This window comes from Passer montanus, unplaced genomic scaffold (assembly GCF_014805655.1).
Source record: "Passer montanus isolate IOZ18808 unplaced genomic scaffold, ASM1480565v1 scaffold58, whole genome shotgun sequence".
Classification (NCBI taxonomy): Eukaryota; Metazoa; Chordata; class Aves; order Passeriformes; family Passeridae; genus Passer; species Passer montanus.
In genome coordinates, this window is record NW_024370816.1 from 628,532 (window position 1) to 646,522 (window position 17,991).

Genomic DNA, 17,991 nt, shown 5'->3' on the forward strand with positions numbered 1-17,991 from the left:
TTCAAAATATGAACTATTGTTAACTGAATCTATGTCAGCTTAACAGAGGTTTGCTTTTCTTAGCCACCTGGTGTGCACTGCTCACAAGTAATCTCTATATATGCTGCAATGGACACTTTATGTGTTCAAACCCAGTATAATAAATTGATTGTCCAAGGCACTAGAAGACATTTTCTGGTTAAAAAAAGGTATAAAAATGGTTGCACCCAGGTTTGTGATCCCCCCATCACTCCCTCTTTCCCCACTGCTTTCCTAAGCACACACAGAAAAGAACTTTCACAAACCCCAGATTTGGCATCAGTTTTTGGACCAAATTGTGTAATATCTTCTGTCCCACAATGTCAAAACCAACCCATTATACTAGTAAAAGAAAAGCAGTTAACAAAATGGGTATTTCTGCATTCAGAACCTCTTTGCCTATCCCTAAACATCAAAAATATGCTGAAGAAGCACACTTAATTAAGAACAGGATATGTCCAAAAGGAAAACATAGCAATTCTGTTAATTGTTCCATCATTCCTGTAAAACATACCTGAGGACAAAGCAGTCTGTGACCTGTAAACATATGCACAAATGTGTCTCTACTTCCAAGCTGTCCTTTGTGGAGAGTCTGAGATGATAAACTAGGTCTACAGTGAGAAGTTTCACTGCTATATGCCTGTTCCTCAGCTGAGCTAAATGTGCATCATAAAGTAAGAAGCTATGTAAGAGCCAGTTATGTGTTCCTATTTTGGGATTTTTTTTTTTAACTCACTCAGAACTTATGCAAACTATGACACTTAAAGCCTAATGCATGTCATAATCTGTTTTTTCTTACATTGGTCATGTATCTTCTTCACAGTCTTGCCAACGATGCAGCACAAGAATCAGCATGTCAGGGACTCCTCAGAGCAGTGAAATTCCCATTTGGCTCCGTAGGCTGCTGTCTGTCTCCATGCACTACACAGATGGAAGACAAGTTCACAAATTGAAGACAACTTACCAAGATCTAAGAGTTTAACCAAACACTAAACATGGATTTCTCTTACAGATCAGTCACGCATGCAGCCACTGACATCTCTATGGAAAACTGTCAGATATATTGCCTATTTAAAAATAGTGATTTACAATAAAACAGAAATCCAGGAAAAGACAATATTAAACAGTGGGAGTTTTTTTCTGATTTGTTCTGTTTGCTATAATAAAAATAAGGCAATTTATTTTTACTGTAATTTTATTTTTCTCCAGATCATTAAAAATATAGGATAAAGTCTAATACCTGGGGTTATATTTGCATTCACCATCACCATCCCAGTGTAAAACATTTAAATCTGACCTGAAAATATATTAAGATTCCTGGACTTAAAATACTCTGCGGAAACCCGTTGTGCATTTCAAGACAAGACTGTATGATTTCACTGGGAGTAAGTTAGAGCACTACAAATTTAATTTTTTTACTTAACACCTCTGACCAACATTTAGCTCTTGTTCTATTTGTTTCCTAGCGATACAAGAATAAGAGAATGAAAATTTTCCCATCTTACCATCTTCCCCTCAAAGTCAATAACTTGATGTCTATACTGCAGAGGCCTTGTCTAGAAAACAGGTTTCATAGGGGCACTGTCACTTCTTAGAAGTTGATGCTCAACCTAACTGAAAAGCCCCTGTGAGAGAGGTTTTTAAGCAAGGTAACAGCATAATTTTTTATTTATAGAAAGAGACCAGTAATAAAGTACTTCCCTCACTCCTTTTACACTAAGCAATTGATTTTCCCCATTGTAATAGACACCTAAAAGTAATGGTTGCCAAAGGGTTAAAGGTACAAGAGCAATTAACTGTTCAAATCAAGTGTTAGCACACCAAAATGGAAAGAGTTCAAACTTCTGCTGTGCATCCTTTGTTTCTACTGCTACAGAGTTCCAGCTTTCCCACTTCTTCTGTTTTCTCACTTTCAGATTTTCACTGCTGAGAATTATAGAAGAGAATATGTTTTCCAACAGCCATTTTAATTTTAGGAATGTCTAACTTGGTAACTGAATTTTAAACTCAAATTATGATATGAATTCAACTTTATTGTCAAGAGGCATTTCACAAAAGAGAAAACACAAAAGGATTTGTGGATGAGCTCTTAATTCTGATAATGACTTCTTCTGGATTACCAGGTAGCCCAGGAGTATAAAGCAATGTTGAAGTGAAAGGGGAGGTAATTCTACCTTCAAGAGTGTAAATGCATATAATATATAATAACTCTCTACAAAAGTAGGATATGCTGACAAATACTAACCTTGGAGAAAAGGGCATAAAAGATGTGCAAAAGCAAAGCTTTTGGGAACTAATACAGGGATGGCAAGAGGCAATCTTGGAAGGCCACTGGGGTTAAAGAGCTAATTACAAAGAATGTCAATCAAAAAACAGTTTATGCAGTCAGAAGATCTCAGTGGCCATAGTCTACTGATCTGGGAATTGGAGGAAATGAATCAATGGGAAGCATGAAGCAAATCCATGATATGAGCTGCTTAACTGCCAAGTGTACAAAAGCTCTTAATAGCCACAAAATTCAAAATTTAGCATTTCTCTTTCCTTCCTATTAGCTGGGGTCACAAGAAGGAGTCTGTGGCCCTCAGCCTTCCTCCAAGGAGGAAGTTAACAGCCTCATTAATTATGATGGGCACTTTTTAAGTGCTGTTGAGATCAGTGTAACTTTCTGCAGGGTGTGAGATCATGCTAACAGTGGCCACCTCGCTGTGACACTGAGCTGTTAATGCACTACTCCTGTTTCAGTATGTTAACGCCCCGTGAACAAATGCTAACGTAGCAAATGCCATCATGATTGCTCAGTGCACTCAGAGCAACTTCTCAGGCACCCATGCCCTGGGAATTTGGCAGGCAGGGAGGCAATCTGGTGTTTATACTTCATGGCACATGTATGAAACACTTCTCCACTGATGATGAAGCTAGCAAAGAAGGTCCCAGCTGTTAACCAAACAAGTATCAGCTGTCATATTCATCAACCCCCGGAATGTGTCTGCACCTCCTTGGTGGAACATCCTTGTGCACCTTCCCCAGGTGGCCCCAAACCACAGCAGCCTCTCTGAGACATGACTTCATAACTGCACGCTTTGTCCCCTCATTCTGTAAAGCAGCTGACCACTCTTCTTCAGGGAAATAATGCTGATGGAAAAAGGTAGAGGAACCACAGAAAATGGTTTCATGATTTCAAGATGAATACAAATACAAAAGCCAGTGCAGCAGGGATGGTCCTGACCTCACCACCACAGCTCTACAATCTGTCAGCCCAAAACTGCTCCTGCTTCCCATCCACTCAGCACAGACCTGGTGGTGTCTGCTTTCATTGCCTCACTCCCTTCAGCAGTATAATGATACAAATTGTATGTAGAATTACCATATCTGACTGTGAGAAATAAAGGTTTTCATCCATAAATAATGAAGACTTTTCTTCTTACTGATTCAAGTTTCTGTTTAATTCTTCTGATTTAAGAAAGAAAACTAATTTTACAAATTCCTTTGAAAATTCTCTGAACTGTATATTAGTAGTCGCAATTTCAATTTAAGGTGTCCTAAAAAAATACTGATTGAGCTATTGGGGTCCTAAATGTATCTCTGAAAGCTATCAGAATGGCAAGTATACAGAATATTTCTGATTAAAACCAGAATATTAGAACACTAGGAATTACTTGCCATATAATGACAAGTAGCTATGGAGCCCTCTGCAGTTGTACAAGACATGAACAATTTAGTTTCTGCCTCCAACTGTCAGTTAAATTTCTAATATATTGACCAACCTTAAGCAAAAATATTAAAACAGGGTTACTGAGACAGAGCCCAATGTTAAGGCAAGGTGTATAAGGCCATAGGAGAGACAGAAGAATAATAGAGCAGAGAACTGAACTTGGCTCTTCCATGTCCTAAGAATTAGATGTAGTCATGCAGCAGAGGTCTGTGAAGAACTGTAGTTCCAAGCCAGTAAATGAGATACCTCCACTATGGTAATGTGAATCAAACTCCTACATCTTTCCAAATAAGTGCACTGCTGGGACATAATACAGGTTCATTTCCTCCATTTTTTTTAATGGTGGCAGATAGGAAAGGTTAAATTTCAATTTCACAGCAAGGCAGAGAGAAAGAATTTTTTTACCTTGAAGATTTCTAATAAGAAAAATGTTTCATCCATTTTCAATAATCAGCATTGCTGAAGCTAATTCACAATAAGGAACTAGAAGTTGCTAACGTTTCTAAGGCCACTTGGCTTTCTTCACACAAACAAGTATCCAGAAATACAGGGTAATCTGAATTTTGAATTTGCAGTTCACTTACTCTCAGTTGGTTATGTTGTTCATACAACATAACCACACTGATGATGCATTGTGCTGCTCTAAGCTGGCATATTATCAGGTAAACTGAGAGGCACCTTCACTCTTCTTCAGATTCCTTTTGCCCCTCCAAACATTGTCTCTGCTCCCCTGCCTCCCTAGTCTTTGTCTTACCCTTCCAAAACGTTCACTTTTTGGGGAGTTTGCAAAGCAAAAATAATGAGCTATATCCTGCTAGGAGTCTTGGTGTCCCAGCCCTGACAGCCGCTCCTGGCTCTGCTCACTCCCGCTCTCCCTGCTGCTCCTGAGATCCAGTGAGTCATTGCTGGGAAACACAGCCTCTTCCTCTAGCACCAGCTGCTCCCAAACTCAACAACAAACTGGAAATAACATTATCTCTCTTTCATAGGATAGAACAGTATCTTCTGGTCAGCCCCACCAGCTTGTTTGGGTTTTTTTCCTCCCATTTTTCTTAAGGCTTGAACTGTGTCATTCCCTCTCCCTCACCCTTGAAAACTGAAAAATACAATTAAACCTCATTGTCAACTACCAGCAAGAAAAAGATCACTTTTAAAGTTTCAACATGCAAATTTTATAGTTGGAGTAAACAGAAACAAAGAATCCCAACAACCTCATCACTTTCTCCTAAATATTTTCATGGATTTCATATTTTCTACAGATCTTCAAAATTTATGTTCTCCATGTTATGGTAGAAATAATTGCCTCTCCACTGACAACTTGTCAGGTTTCAGGATGATACAATATGAGAAGACAGAGATATAATCTTCCAGATTTATAGCAGAAATACTCCTCACAGACCCTTAACTAGTGCAGTGGTATCAAGTGCCACTGCAATACGCAATGATAGTAAAAGTTATTTTATCTGAGGTTATATCTCAGAACTGAAATAATTACTAGGTTTAAATAAAAACCTTAAGGCGTCTCAACCAAATTTTTTCATACTTGTTAAAGAAATAGAAAGACAACACCTTCTGTTTGGGAAATGCCCATCCCATTGTTGCCAGATTATAGTAGAATATTGAGAACAAATATGTATGTCTCATCTTTCGTTTTTTCTTAAGTGCCTGGTCCTGATCTCTGCTAGAGAGAGAGATTTGTTCTGAAAAAGCATTGTCTCAAGAAAGTTGGAACACATTTCTAGAAGTTTCCAGCCCCAGTGCTGACTAAACACAAGTCCAAACACTTCTAAGGATGAAGAAATACACAACTGAAATATACTCTGTTAGTGCTGTACACCCTCCTCACAAAGAAGCCTTTTTCTAATGAAAAGATTTGCACTTATGCTGATCACCTCCCTGATTTTCTTCATGCTTAGCCCAAGCCAGGCTCCTGTTGCTGGATCAGCATAAGCAACAAGTGGAGCCTACACGCTGCCTGTACTGAAAGCACGGTACACTCATGTTCTGCAACTCTCAGCCTGCAGGAAATCCATCACTTGGCTCTGGCAGGCGGCAGGTGCTTACAGAATCCTGCCCTTTGGCTTCTCTGCCAGGAGCAGTCAATGCAGCCCAGACTGAGCTTTGGGGGCTGCATGGTTCCAGCTTGAGCTGCAGCCCAGCACACACACACACACGGTGGTGACAGAGGGAAACAGCCTTACCTTTCCAATCAAGCCGCACCTGCTAGGGCTTATCCTCAACAGTAAAATGAATCTCCCATAACTCTAGAGCTGCAGCAGGATATAAAAACGGTTTCTGTCACATAACACACTTAGTGTTGGGTTTATGTGCAAGTGAGCCAAGAATGGGGTAACTCACAGGCTTATAGTTGAACACTGTATGAATGCAAGCACTTCTGGACCAGCTCCCAAGTGCCTCCTTCATTATCTCCATATCTCAAAATTATGATTTCCAATTCAGACTACTCAGTTTCCCCATGCTATTGTACTTCCTGCTATGCCAAATAGAACCTTTTCATATTAATTTTAGCAGATGCCTTAATTTATCCTTTATACTATATTTTATTAATGCCTATTGCACTGGCATCTAGGCAGATGGCCAACTTCAAAACCAAAGTTTTATGGAGGAATTACAAGAATAGTCAGGCAAATGGGTTCTTCACAGCTGGGAAGCTGTTACAGTATGGTATATTTATAGTATATAAAAGATACTTGTGAACAGAACAGATGGTAACTTAAGAAATTACCTGAATTTGGATTTTGTCCTGAATTTCAGTAGGTCCTTGTGAGCTTGACATTCAGCAGTTTTATTCTTTCCATCTCTTTACTTTCTCTTGTAATATCACACACTCAGATTTTCTGAAAAAGTATACTTTCATAAATTTTAAAAAAAAATCTTTCAGAAAGGTTAAGCAATAACTTGAAACTGTTAAGGAATCCAGCGGGTCAGCAGATTTCTTACGGTCAAAGTTATGAACAGCTGCAGTGTCTCCCACAGATGTGACAGAACACTTTATAAACACATGGCTACCTAAGTACACAAGTGTGAAAAACATATCAGCTCATCACCTCCATGTTTGTTTCATAAGCTATTTGGAAGTATACTCTTAATTTTTGAAGTCTAGCTGAGGAACTTTGGAAAATGAGAGAAGCTTTTAGAGCAGTTTCTGTGCCAACTGTACCCGAGATACAGTTTTACCCTTCCTCGCTGAGGTGATTAAGAGGTTACTACAGGAACTGAAAGACTTTTTGGATGCACATCATGCTATTTAGACACAGATAGTATTTACAAGTTCCTTACAGAAAATTATGTACTTTACACTTGCAACATCTAAGTTTATCAGCTGAATTCAAAGGACAGATTTCCAATTTCCAAATGACCCAAAAGAGCCTCACTTCCAGTTGATTTACAAGTAAAAGAATGTTGGTATTTAAACATCAAGTTCTGCTTCACAACAATAAATCTATGGCCTGGTAACCATTAACTGGAGTGCTCTGTGCTGCAAGGTCTTTCTTGGCACAGCCACCCTTGCAGATTGATAGGTTACCTGTAGCAGCACTTTCTGTATTGCAGAACACAACATATACAGTCCTAAGTTCAAAATTAACTTTAAACCAAAAAAAAAGGTTAAATGTTTTAATAAAAATTATCTTGTTTACACAGAAAATTTTAAGTCTATCATCTCTGGTCAATTCAGTAGTTAAAGGTCACTGCTCAATATCCTAAGTGATTCTTCGGCTTTTACACAAGCCTAAATAGAGATCAGAGTATCATATATTGCATGACATTTATTTGATCTGTTTTGTGTATAGTCACAATAATTTGTATTAATAAACTAAAACAGTCATCATAAATTCTCTCCAGAGGGACCTGGGAGCCTTTTCTGTGGAGCCACAGAATCTGAATAAATTAAGAAAATAGACTGTTATTTATTTCTCGATTCTCAGATGGCTACGCATCCAGCAGGCTTCTAACAGGACAGCTCTGAACTCTTCTAATTCAGCTCTTGCTTGTTTGGATCAACAACACATATGCTCAGCTTGTTGCATACCTCAATCAACTAATCTTCACAAGGAAGCTACTATCCAGATAATTGATACAAAACTAGTTTTCACTAGGCCTGTTTTGGGGGTTGTTTGGTCATAGAATCCAATCATGTATTAGGATTTAAAGAAAAAACTATTAGTTTTTTGTCACATAATTACTTGAATGTACTTTTCCACGCACAAGGAAGCTACTACCCAGAAAACTGATACAAAATTAGCTTTCACTAGGCCTGTTCTGGGGGTTGTTTGGTCATAAAATCCAATCTTATATTAGGGTTTAAGGAAAAAAACTATTAGTTTTTTGTCACATAATTACTTGAATGTACTTTTCCACAATGACAAATAATGTTTTTCTTGTACTGGGGAGCCGGGTCTGGGTTGTATGCCACAAACAGCAAGTTCTCCTTGAGACATCTACCTCTTCCCAAAACTTTACAAGGAGCCTATGGAGCCTTGTCTTCATAGTCTCTCAAAGTAACACATTTACCTTCCAGTTAAATATGCATTCTATAAGAGTTGACTATACTGCACTGAACTGAATATTAAGTATAACTGAATAAATAACTGAATGTTAAAGCAGTTGAATGCTTTTTCATTCCCGGAAAGTTTTCTTGACATTTATATATGTTAGACTTATGGATCCTTCTGGAAACACCTTGTTTGCTGCTAAGGTAGCTAGTAAGTGTAAGCAGTCAAATCTGGTTTAAATATGCAGCAGTCGAAATATAGGGTTTCATCATGAAACATCTCATATATGTTAACATGAGCAAGAATGCAAAGCAAACAAAGACAATGTATGTTTAAGTTTAGCGTTATTTAAATTCTAAATTAATTTCAGATTTTTCCTTTATATCAAAAATTAGCCTTCTAAACTCTAAAGTTTTTAGAATTAACCTATTCTATTTTATAGAACAGGAAATTGCTATCTGGAAAAAACTGTGAAACCATCTCAATCCTTCTGCTTCCCTGGTTTGCTTATTGAGGCTGGCTTTGGTTCTCTGGGGTTCTTTTAGCATTCATGGAAAACAAATTCTACTTAGCACTAATGACAATTTTTAAAAAAGAAAAAAATCCACCCAACAAACAAACCAACGTGAGAGGGAAAGAAAAATAAAAGGCAATTAAAAAAAACCCAAACAAACAAACAAACAAAACCCAGTGAAAGGGAAAAAAAAAAGAAAAAACAAAAAAAAAAAACCCAGAAACCAAAACAAAAGAAACCAACAACAAACTCTACATCTCTTATTTCCACTGAAATCACTTCGGTCCAAATTCAACAAAGGACTGAAGGACTTGAAAGGCAATTGCTTCAGGGCTTGTGAAACTAAAACAAAAGAAACCAACAACTCTACATCTCTTATTTCTACTGAAATCACTTAGGTCCAAATTCAACAAAGGACTGAAGGACTTGAAAGGCAATTGCTTCAGGGCTTGTCTTTTCAATGCCTGGAGATGATGTCAGGCAGCAGGTCCCAGGATGGGCTGTGCAATGCTGTGCAGAGCAGGAGCAGAGCAGGAGTCTCACACGGGGTTTGCAGCAGCCAGGCTGTGGAAGGGAGCTGTCCAAAACGAAGCACACATCACTGGGAAACAGCACTGCTCTTTCACCCCTGCAGCTGATCTACTCAGGACCAGAACAATAGCAACGAGCTTCTCTTCCAGACTTTGGAGCAGTGAAAGAGCTGGGGTTTTGCCTGTGACAGCATCTCTGCCTCGGCCAGCACCCTGCATCCCAGCCGTGCCTCGGAGCAGACGGAGCCGAGCAGGGATGCAGGGACAGGCTGGGGACCAGCCTGGAGGGGCTGTGGCTCGGCCACCACAGTGAGCACTGCAGCCTCCTCTGGCACTGCAGCCCCCCGGAGCTCAGTGTAGGCTGCAGCTCAGCCTGCAAGCCCCGTCAGGACAGGGCTGCCCTGGGCTACAGACACCATGAACCATGGCTCAGCCAGGAGAGCTCGGGGAAGTGCAGGGGTTGTAGAACAGGGAGCAGCTAGAGACTGAACTCAAAGTGAGAATCCTGAAAACCCTTCCGCAGCTACTCCCTTATCTCCAAGTTCAGTTCAAAGATTGGTGGCTCAACTCTTTTCTAACACAGGTCCCCAAGTCCAGAGTCTGACTGCCTTTTCTCACCTTGGCAATATTTTTTACGAGGGGAGTACACTAATATTTAGGCTCTCTGCAGTAGAATATATTGCTCAAAGTGAGCAATAGTGGCAGAATCTATTCCAGGGGAAGGGGAAAAAAAAAAAAAGGAGCAATTGCAAACACTGTGGAAAACTTAACGTGGACATTTTTTAGCATCAGAAAATTCTGGAGGCTTCCAAATAAACTCATAATTCAGAAGCATTTGAGAGACAGAAATGCATCAATAATAGATTTTTAGTAGGTTATATCCTTGAAAGAAGGTAGATGGTAGAGCAGACAAAATAAAGTTGTTGGTGGCCTAATACATTGCAAGTGGTTTGTCACCTACAAGACTGCATTCTTTAAAGATATCTAACACACACATACAAAAAAAAATATCTCAAGTGAATTTATTGACCAAAACCAGTTCCACAGAACCAATTAGTATCTTACACAGGCTGCCCTGCAAGGCTTATGAGGCCATCCATCACTTGTCCATTTAACTATTTAGCATTTGTTCCAGCAATTTGTCACACTGTCAGAACGGTAGCATTTCAGAATAGGAGTTTTGGTTGAAAGAAATCTAACTCAGATAGTGCAGATATTTCTTTTCTAATAAGACTTACACAAGATTTATGTTTCTATTATTTTTAACCTTAAGCATCTTGTCTGGAAGGTGAGGTTAATTATTTGTATTTCAAAGTTTCCACATTTAAAGCAATTGTGTTAGATGAGAATTTAAAAATATTATGCAAAATAGAATTACTTCAAACTTCATCAACAATTCACAGTTCTGACATCAGGGAGTGCGTTATCTTACAGCTGCAGTGCTTACATTTTTATCACTTTTGCCATCTAGTCTTGTGCTTTTGTGTTTATTTTTGGTGACTTTCTTACTTTCACTGTGCCAAAAGAATCACAAAAAAATTACCTTTTCCTTGAATGAGAGGCAAAGTTTCAACACAACATTAGCATGTCTACTCACAAGGCATTTTGGATTTTTCAAGGGAAAGAAAAAGGATTGCTGAGGTGTTTCAATTACTCACCTCCAGATATTTATAAATATAAATTTAAATGAATGCATAAAAACTAAAATGCAAAAGAAATATTTCAAGCTCTGCTATCTCTAAAAGAATATTTGATGTCTGTAACGCAGGTACTGGCAACTGTTTCAAAAGACTGGCACTTGCTTTTAAACATATCCAGAACATTTTACCTGAACAACATGTAGGAATTAGACTACATGAAATGGAAGCAGCTACAATGAGTATGTCAGGCAACCTGTTAACACCTTGTCAGAGAACTCTCATGGTTCTACCACGCATGGTGGTGTTTCCACACACCTGCAATTCTACCACTTCACAGACTCCACCAAAATAAACAGGAGCTATTCCAAAATAACATTTAGATTTGTTTATTGTTTCAGAAGCCGGACTCTGCTTTTTAATGGCATGAGCTCACAGATCAGAGGTCTGCTTTCCTGATACCCTGTAGAGTTTCCTGATTTAGATTTCTTATAAAGCGGCTGCAGCAAAGAAGCCTGGGAATCAAATGCCATCTCTGCATCTGAATGCTGTTAAGTAGCTCCCATGGCATTTCTCCCCGACTCTCAGTGTGTGTCTGTCACTAAGCTCACTCCCAGAGATAAAACAGCAAATGTGAACTCCTGCGGGAAAGCACGTCAAGTAAAAACCTTTCTTGAAGCCTTGAGAATGCTCCAGCTCAGTCAATCTTCAGGCCTTCAATCAGCACACCCATCTTACCTTGTATACAGAAGGTTTTACAGTGTACCAGCATTCAGTAGGGATAACCAAATGTTTAATAAATAAAGAGAAAAGTGAGTATCTCTGTGTAAAAGGCTTAGCAAATAGATAAAACAGCAACTAGATAATACAGATTAGTCCTGCTCAAACACCCCAAAACAGCTCTGCTTTGCTGAGTAATCTCAGTGTTAAGAATGCTTGACAGATTTGAGTATATATTTTATTTGTCTCTACTTATTTCTGTCTATAATTAATTGCACCAGTCAATTATCTTGGTACCTGTTAAATATCACTGTTGTATTAGTCTGCCTGTAGAGGATGCATCTACCTTAGATGTAGGTTACTTTGTCCTCAAAATAAATAGTATTTCCAGTTACACTCAGAATAGCACAGCAATTCTTGCAATAGTGGAGAGGCAAAGTGGGAGAAGGAAAGAATCTGCAGAACAGACCATCAGTTCACAAGAGCCAAGAGCTGGTTCCAGGCAGTTAAAAGACAGGAAGGTGCTCACACCCATAGCAGTGCTGAGCCCAGCAAGCAAGAATGCCCAGCTGCAGGTCTTGGGGCTCTGGGAACCTGTTTACTTCTCTTTGGAAGAGGGTTTACTTGTTTGCTCTCTTAAATATGTGTCCAACATTAAAAAACCAGAATATACAAGGAAAATTATTCCAGCTGCAATGAGTGACATGGGAAAAAAACCCAAGCACAAACAAACAAACCAACTCCTGAATACAAGTTTACTGTGTTAAACACAAGCCTGAGGGGAAAACTGCCCACAACCAGCAAACTGTCAGTTCATCTAACCTGTCTTTAGGGAGATCTTGAAAACCTACCAGTAACAGGACAGACAAAGAAAGCCAACAGTAAATATCATGGACTAAGCGACAGTAGCCAGTCCTGCCAGAAACCTGAGGAAATAAAAACTAAACCAGAAGAAAGGATATTCTGATATTTACATACTGCACTCCCCTCTACTCCTACTCCTCCTGTAAAAAAAAAAAATAATTTGAAAAGCCAAAAAAGTCCTCTGCAGCTTCTGATTTTCTTTTCATTCCCTTTCATAAAGGAAGTTCCAGGTCAGCTCCCAGAAGCTGCAGAAAAGCTTTTGGGGGTTTAATAATCCAGAGTTAATAGCCATTCATTTGGCAGGTTTGGTATAGAAGGCGGGGCAGAATTAATTTCTTGCTTAACCAAGGCTGAAATTCACATTTAAAGTGTAAAAAGATATAGCTGTTACTGAAGTCTCATTCAGCAAGAGACATTCAGAGTGAGATGATCGCAGCAAGAACTTGTACTGAATATAAAAATCATCTGGGAACAGGTACAAAACAGTCTCAAACAAAAAGATGAAGGTTGAAATAGAAAAATAAGAAATAACCCAAATTCATCACGAAGGGCCAAACCAGCCTCTGCCTGCCAGTGTGTAGCTGCTGTCAATGACACAAGAACTGACCTCTAAACCATGGCTACTCCATCAGCTGGCACTCTGGGCAGTTCAGTGCAGAACTGATTGGAACCACATAATCAGTTCAAAAAGGTTTCACAATGGCCCTAAATGTGGTGGCTATCAGAAAGGGGGATCACAGGTATAAAAGATCAATTACTATTTAAGTAACATTCAGTGAGATACATTGATACTTCCATAGAGATGGGAAGAGGAAAGTAAGTCTGAAAAAGCAGAATTTCAAAAGGAGTACAGCAGCACTTTCCATTATAAACCTTTACAGAGAAAGAAAATGCATGAAATGAAATAAACGCTCATCTGTAAATAATCACATTAAGCATTAAAATTTCCTGAAAACAGAATCTGGAACTAGAAAAGCTTATATAAACAAAGAAAACAAAACTATTGGACACAAGATACCTTGTTCTAGGATGCTCTTTCACATTTTCTTCTTACTGTTCCATCTACCTCTTTCAATCTGGTTTTCTTGTCCCAGTGGTAAATTTTTAAGGCTCCTAGGAGGAAGAGGACAGTTTTTTTTTCACTGTGTGTATCATGTCAAATGTAAAAAAAGACAAGTGTCCAAAATAGACACATTGATTAGACACCACCATTTAGAAAATGCAATTTTAGAAGGTATCAGGTACACTATATAGACATGCTGCTTTGAGTTTCAAATTCTCTAGGTATTTTATCTAATATTTATTTGGATTAAATATTTTACCCCGCTTCATATTCTTGGAGTGCACTTGCTACCAAGTTAGGCATGTATAAATAGCTTTTTTGTAGATTCAGGGAATTATTTGTATCTTCACACCTTTATTTCAGGTATGGAAAAGTAGAAAATCTGATTCTGAAGCCAACAGTGGTGTATTTACATTCATATTTCACGTAAACAGCTCCAAAAGCTTGGGTTCAGAGGATGTCTAGAAAGGAGCAAATGCAAGAGAAATGCTCCTTGTTGCAAGCATCAAGAACTTAAGAATGTTCTGCTACACCACGGAGAGGAGGAGAGAAGCTCTGATGAAGGAAATGCCAGGGGCTATGTCACCAGACTTCTGTTTTCTTGCCCTGTTCTTCCTTGCACATTTGCTCTCTACTCCCAAAATACCTATCGGTGATTGCCTTTTTGAGGTAAGATGGAAGGCAAAATTCCAGGTGCAACTGTAAAAGCCACAAAACTGATCTTTGAAGCAGCAATAAAAGCTTGTAGCTGGAGTTCACACTGCTTCCAAGGTTTCTAAAGAACTCTGCATAGTTTGAAGTAGATAGACTATATGATAATGTGGCTATAAGTCACGTTCATTTAGAAAGCAGAACATACTGCTAAAGGCATTCTTAGACTGGCTTAATTGCATCTCTACTCAGAACTGTATTGATTTAAAAAAAAAACCAAACACAAAAACAACAACAACAAAACAAAGACCTCGTGCTGGCATCACTTCAGAACAAATCCCCCCTCTGTAAAAGTACAGCCTACCTGGCAGCTCATTGACTGAAAAGATTGTCCTATACTGAAAGATCACTGGATGCCAGCAGAGATCTCAAAGCTGCCAAGCCCCCTGCTACCACTTCTCTCCACACTGTTGTTCTAATCTCAGGGCACCAGGTGCAGTGTGAGCATCAGTTTGAGCTTTCTGACTCCACCTACTACTGAATTTCCTGACCTTTAATATTTGCCTTTACAACAGAGGAGTGGGTAGTTTGTAAAATAATGCTAGAATTCATAATATATACTACCATTAATAAAAATGCCACACACATGTATCCAGTAAACACAAAAAGAGACCATCAAATGAGTCCCTAACATACTTATACAAAAATCAAGTGATATACATACAAAAATCAAGATTGCCTTATCATCTGAATTAAAATTCCAATGAAATAAGTGGCACTACTCCAAACTCATCATAGCTTACCAGATAAGCAGATGGTTGCACAACACAACACAGGATGAGGAATTTACTGAAGATGTATATTGTTCTCAAAGAAAAACTTGAAGAAAGTACAAAATATTATAAAATGCTTTTTCTTTTAAAGTAGTTTTTGCTTTTATAGCTAATCTGGCAGAAAAAAAGTGGATGAAGTAATGTGATAGGGCAGTTATATCTTTTATCATACCAGAAAAATTATTCTTGTCTCTTACGCTCTTCCTAGAAAACTCAAGAGAGGCAATCCAATTATAACAGCCAGCATAACATGAGATTAGTTAAAATTTCAAAATAGTGTTGAAATTGTTGAAAGTGCTTAGATTTTTATTCGACAGTTCTTTCACTGAAAATCAAACATGTTATTCAAAGAACGAGTCTTTTTTTTTCTTTTTTTAAAGAGATTAATCATCCTTGTTTCTCATTTAAAGTCTGGGGCCATAGCCAATCTTTTCTCTGTGTTCTCAGAGAGAGATATTTCATTTCAAAAAGAAAAAACAAAATTGTTCTCATCTCTTTTATATGTTGTCATGGTAGACAAACCATCACAAGAAAAAAATTCCTGTTTCACACTTCTTTGGGTCACTTTTCAGCAATAACACCAATGCTAAAATTTTTCTGGGGTTAATACAGAATCTGATCTTTTGATGCTGTATCTGTGGAAAATGTTACCTGAAAAAATGTTTTTATTATGGTATTTAGGGAGAGAGAAGAAATGGAAAAGAAATTGTAATCAAATGAGAAAAAATTAAAACTATTTTATTACTCCTGCATTTTAGGATTTCCTTTGCAGTGTAACAACTCTGTTTAAACTCGTTGAAAATTTGGAAGCCTAGCAAATGCAGGAATTTGCTAGTAAAGTGTCTATCAAATCTCCAATGTTCCAGAACTCCAAATTTAATAATTTCCTTCAATAGCCTATGTAGTTACAAGTATTTTTGCCAATCTGACTGATTTAGTACTAGCCTGAGAACCTCCCTTCAGGCCTCACTTTGAGCTCATGATTAGTTGATGCTAGCAGCAATAAGTGTTCTCCATGGATTCATTAAATACAACATTTTACACATTTCAACTTTACATTTCATTGGTATTGTATCTTCTCTTACATAAACCAATTGAATTTACAAGACTATTTTCCCAATTAAGGGACTTGAGAGGGAAAAAAAAAGAAGTAAAAATTTTCTCATTAGATACAAAGAATTCTGTGAATTCGGCATGGATTTACTTCTTTTTACAAGGCTGCCTGACACATTTCGTTTGTCTGTAGAAACAATGTAGGAATATAGGTTCAGAAAACAGATGTATTTTCTATGCATTATTGTTATGTATTTGTAAAAGCCATGGAGAGATTATTCTTGCTGGACATTTGTACTGTGCCCTGTTCAAAGCAGTGCTGATCAATGACCAGCGGCCCCAACCCACAGGTATTTGTATTGGTTCTGTTTCCTTGTCTGCAGAAGAAACTCTCATCAAGAAAATGGTAGGAGGATTTGCTTGGTAGCCAAGTTCTTTTTTCTAACCTTAAGAACAGGTAGATGGCTAGGATGATGAGAAGTGAAAATTTTCCTCAGGAAACCTAACTAAATCAAATGTTGCCTACAACCTAAGATACCGAAGATACTACCATGGCAAGAACTTCTATCTTAAATGTAGTTTGCAACAATTACATTCACATGTGCTATGCACATATGCTGCAAAGTGCACCACCAAAACATTCTATTTAACAGAGGCTACACTTAGGTTCTAGAAAGAATTTTGTAGGCTCCTTGACAGGAAAGAGACAATAATCCAATAGCTTCATCTCTTTGAACTGTGTAACTAGGGATTTGGGGAAAGTACTTGATAGAGCTGAAAAATAAAGGACTAAGACTGCAAGTTAAAAATACATTTACTGACAGCACTTCTCTCCAGCTAATGACTTTTCCCAAAATATTATAAATTAACAGTACCTTTGTGCAAGTACTGCTCAGAAAAGATTCTCAAAAAAATAAGTCTATGGTCTTATATCACAAATCTGCTGCTTCTTTTTTTTTGTCTTGCAGCTGTGCCTTGAAACCAGAGCTTGCAATAAGGAATAGATAGCTGTAAGGAGGGAGAGGAAACTAAGCACCAGCCCTGTGTGCACCTACAGCTCATTCACACAGAGGAGCAAAGACCCGGCCAAAACAGCTCCATTTGTCGCCACATGGCACTGCTAGTGCCAGCTCCTGATGACATGTCAGGCCACTTCCTTAGCCTGCTTTGCATACTGGGAATGGGCAAAGCTGTCACAGGACAATTGCACCAGCCATCCTATCAAATAGCTCCTGTCACTTCAAGCATGCAGCTGGCCTCTCTGTAGCAGGCCCAGGGCCTGCAAGGCCTCCTTGGCGGTCAGAAGCCTGAGCTAGGAAATGCCGAGTCATGATGACTGGGCCTCAGCAGCCCCTCTCTGCCGCCTTTGGGACCCTGCTTATCTCTCTGTAAGCCTATAGGTCACCTTCCCTTGACCCAAATTATTGGACAACTTCCAAAACCCCTGTAGGGTACAAAAACACCTAATTCTGCCTGGTTTAGCGGAAGAGCTGTCACTGAGAACCTTCATGGAAGACGCCAATAAAGAATTCTTCGGAACCTCACACAGCACTTCTCCTCTCTCTCCTGGCGTCTGCTGTGGCACCAGCAAGCTAAAGAGCTGAAATCACAGAGCTGATAATCACTAAGAGCTGATATCACTTGAGCTTGCTTAGGTTGCCTGTGGCTAGCAGCTGCTTGGGAACTGGGATGCTGTGCTGAGCCTCCCTGAGCTATGCTGGCCAAGGCAGCCCACCGGGCACAGCCCGGCTGGAAGCCGCCCAGTAAATGTCTCTCCTGTCTCTGGCTCGGACAATCACTGAGCACTCACACATCGTGGTGAGCACAGTGTCCCCCTCCAGCTTCCGGCAGATGAGAGTGGAGCAGCAGAATGGGACTTCCT

The 17,991-nt window shown here is 38.9% G+C and overlaps 1 long non-coding RNA gene across 1 annotated transcript in view; it reads right to left on the reverse strand.

Moving 5' to 3' along the window:
- The window catches only part of LOC120510498, a 51,195-nt gene extending 37,594 nt beyond the window's left edge, over positions 1–13,601 (reverse strand). Inside the window, exons 1-3 of the long non-coding RNA XR_005629518.1 lie at positions 13,528–13,601; positions 6,477–6,588; positions 818–939 (exon numbers count right to left, since the gene is read on the reverse strand). This is a non-coding gene — a long non-coding RNA (uncharacterized LOC120510498). The remainder of the gene's footprint in view (positions 1–817; positions 940–6,476; positions 6,589–13,527) is intronic.
- Positions 13,602–17,991: the final 4,390 nt, after the last annotated feature.